This window comes from Dipodomys merriami, unplaced genomic scaffold (assembly GCF_024711535.1).
Source record: "Dipodomys merriami isolate MVZ:Mamm:240054 unplaced genomic scaffold, mDipMer1.0.p SCAF_61, whole genome shotgun sequence".
In the NCBI taxonomy this organism is placed as follows: Eukaryota; Metazoa; Chordata; class Mammalia; order Rodentia; family Heteromyidae; genus Dipodomys; species Dipodomys merriami.
The window spans coordinates 2,879,250-2,882,933 of NW_027206191.1; positions in this window are offsets into that span (position 1 = coordinate 2,879,250).

Sequence of the window (3,684 nt, forward strand, 5' to 3'; positions counted from 1 at the left end):
TTTAGTGTTTGGTTATGGTGAGGATTGGCTTGACAGTGAGGATTAGGTTGAGGGTTAGGGTTAGGGTGAGGGTTAGGGTTAGGGTTAGGGTGAGGGTTAGTGTTAAGGTGATGTTTAGGGTGGGGTTTCAGGTGAGGGTGAGGGTTCCGGTGAGGGTGAGAGTTAGTGTTAGGCTTAGCGTTAGGGTGAGGGTTAGGATTAGGGTTAGGGTTATTGTTAAGTTGAGTGTGAGTGTGAGGGTTAGCATTAGGGTTATGGTTAGGATGTGGGTGAGGGAGGCGTTGAGGGTTAGGTTTAAGATTAGGTTTAGGCTTAGGGTTAGGCGGAGGGTGAGGGTGAGGGTGAGGTTGAGGGTTAGGGTTAGAGTGAGGGTTAGGGTTAGTGTTAGGATGAGGATTAGGGTGAGGGGTATGGTTAGGGTTAGGGTGAGGGATAGGGTGAGGTTTAGGGTGAGGGTTAGGGTTAAGGTTAGGTTTAGGGTTAGGTTGAGGGTTAGGGTTAGTTTGAAGTTTATGGTGACAGTGAGTGTTAGGGTGAGGGTGAAGTTGAGGGTGAGGTTAGTGTGAGAGTGAGGGTGATGGTGAGGATTATTGTTAGGGTTAGGTTTAGGGTGAGTGTGACAGTTAGGGTTAGGATTAGGGTTTGGTTATGGGTTTGGCTGAGTGTGAGGTTGAGGGTGAGTGTTAGGCTTAGGGTTTGTGTGAGGGTTAGGTTTAGTGTGAGGGTTAGGGTGAGGGTGAGGTTGAGGTTCAGGTTTTGCGTGACGGTGACAGTGAGGGTGAAGGTTAGGGTTAGCATTAAGGTTAGGGTTAGTTTTATTGTTAGGGTTAGGGTTAGGGTTAGGGTTAGTTTTATTGTTAGGGTTAGGGTTAGGGTGAGGGTTAGGGTGAGGTTTAGGGTTAGGGTTAGGTTTACGGTCATGGTTAGGTTGAGAGGTAGGATTAGGGTTAGGGAGAGTGTTAGGGTTAGTGTGACAGCGTTAGGGTTAGAGTTAGGGTTAGTATGAGGAGAAAGCTTACGGTGAGTTTTAGGGTGAGCGTGAGGGTAAGATTTATCGTTAGGTTTAGGGTGAGTGTTAGGGTTAGGCTTAGGTTTAGGGTAATGGTTAGGTTTAGGGTGATGTTTACGGTGAGGGTGAGGGTTAAGGTGATGGTGAAGTTGAGGGTGAGGGGTAGGGTTAGGGTGAGGGTGAGTGTGAGGGTGATGGTGAGGGTTAGGTTTAGGATGTGGATGAGGGTTAGGGTGAGGATTAGGGTTAGTTTTAGGTTTAGGGTGATGGTGAGGGTTAGGTTTAGGGTTAGGGTGAGGATTAGGGTTAGTTTGAGAATTAGCGTGAAGGTGAGGTTGAAGGTGAGGGTTAGGGTGAGGGTGCCAGTGCGGGTGTGGGTTAGGTTTTAGGTTTGGGGTTAGGGTGAGTGTGAGAGCTAGGTTTTAGTGTTAGTGTTAGGGTTAGTATGAGGATAAAGGTTAGGGTGAGGGTTAGGGTTAGGGTTAAGATCAAGGTTAGGTTTAGGGTGAGGGTTAGGTTTAGGGTGATGTTTAGGCTTAGGGTGAGGGTTAGGGTGAGGGTGAATTTGAGGATGATGTTGAGGGTGAGGATGACGGTGAGGGTTAGGTTTAGGGCGAATGTGAGGGTTAGAGTTATGATTAGGGTTAGGTTTAGGGTTAGGCTGAAGTTGAGGGTGAGGGTGAGGGTTAGGGTTATGGTTAGGGTGAGATTTAGAGATAGTTTGAGGGTTAGGGTGAAGGTGAGTTTGAAGGTGAGGATTAGGGTGAGGGTGACGTTGAGGGTGAGGGTTAGGATTAGGATTAGGGTTAGTGTTAATGTTAGTGTTAGGGTGAGGGTGAGGGTGAGGGTTAGAGTTAGGGTTATTGGTAGTGTGAGGGTTAGTGTAAGGATTAGGGTTAGGGTGAGGCTTAGGGTGAGGGTTAGGTTGAGGTTTACGGTTAGGGTTATATTTAAGGTGAGGGTTAGGGTTAGGGTTAGGGTGAGGGTGAGGGTTAGGGTTAGGTTTAGGATTAGGTTGAGGGTGAGGCTTAGAGTTAGGTTTAGGTTTATGGTGAGGGTTAGGGTAAGGGTTAGGGTTAGGGTGAGGTTTAGGATTAATTTTAGGTTTAGGCTGACTGTGATGGTGAGTGTTAGGGTTAGGTTTAGGTTTAGGGTGAGGGTTAGAATTTGGGTGAGGGTTAGGGTTAGGGTGACCCTGAGGGTTAGGGTGACCATGAGGGTTAGGGTGAGGGTGAGGGTTAGGGTTAGGTTTAGGGTGAGGGTTAGTGTTAGGGTTAAGTTTAGGCTTAGAGTGAGGGTTAGGTTGAGGGTTAGGGTTAGGGTTAGGGTGACGGTTAGTATTAGTGTGAGGGTTAGGGTTATGTTTAGACTTAGGGTTAGTGTATGGTTAAAGGTTCGTTTGAGGGTCAGGGTTAGTGTTAGGGTTAGGGTTAGATTTAGGTTGAGGGATAGGATGATGTTTAGGTTTAAGCTTAGGTTTAGGGTGAGGGTGAGAGTTAGTGTTAGGGTTAGGGTGAGGGTTAAGTTTAGGGTGAGGGCTAGTGCCGAGGACCGGCTCTGTTGGGACGACTGAGCATACTTAGGGGAGGAACCTGGAATAGGGGACGAGATGGCAAACAGACAACTCACACACAAGAGGAGTGGATGCTGAGTGCGATTTAATGCAGAGGATAACAAACTTTTATAGCAGAAAGTCTCCATATGAAAAGGGCAAAAGTTTACACAATCTTGCTACAGGGCTTCATTCTTGGATGGTCACCAGCTGGTCGCCTGAAAGGGCTAAAGTTTACACAATCTTGCTGCAGGGCTTCATTCTTGGGTGGTCACCCCTGCTGGTCGCCTGAAAGGCACTTGTTTCCAGCTTATCTCTAAGAAATATAATGCGTTTCGACGTTTGTCACCATCTATAGAGGCCTAAATTATCCCATAAGATTTTTCCTGTTCCTTCTTTAATAGTAAGGTCATGGAGGCCTACATCTAGCAAGTCTCTTAGTAAATGAAAGAGAATAACAGGAAGTTCTTTCTCCCAAGTAGTTATCTCAGCAATTGCCATACATTCTTTCTGTTCTAGCCACACCTACAGCTTCTTGTAAATCTCTTACAGACAATTCCTTCTGCTGAAGTGACTTGGTGAAACCCCCAATACTTTTATATTTGCTTATGACTTGTCTACTAGTGTCCATAAGAGGGCTTCCAGGGTAGCACTTAACTCTGGTGATTTAGTCATATTTTTAAGAAATTCATCATATATTGGAGTCGTCAACACTCTTAAGAAAGAGCTTTGACTAAGGGAACGTTGACAATGAGTAAGTACAAAGAGCAGTAGAAACAGTAAAAGATTAATAGGCACTCTTATACAGTGAGGAAAAGAAAGGCAGAAACACATCTTTCCCAGGGGTTTGCCAGCCTTTCCAGGAGTAGGCCTCTTAGAAGCCCTATTCTCCGAGGTAGATATTGGTGAAATCCCAATACTCGGAGATAGGTCTCTGTAAAACCCCATTCTCTGAGGTAGACTTCGGTGAAGTCCCAATACTCAGAGATGGGTCTATGAAGCCCCATTATCAGGTCTGAAAGCTGGTTTCCCATCCTAAGAAGACTCCACTGGAGTAGGCATGGCAGGCTAGGGAGAGGGTAAGTGTTAGGTGGGGGTGAGGGTGAGGGTGAGGGTTTCGGTT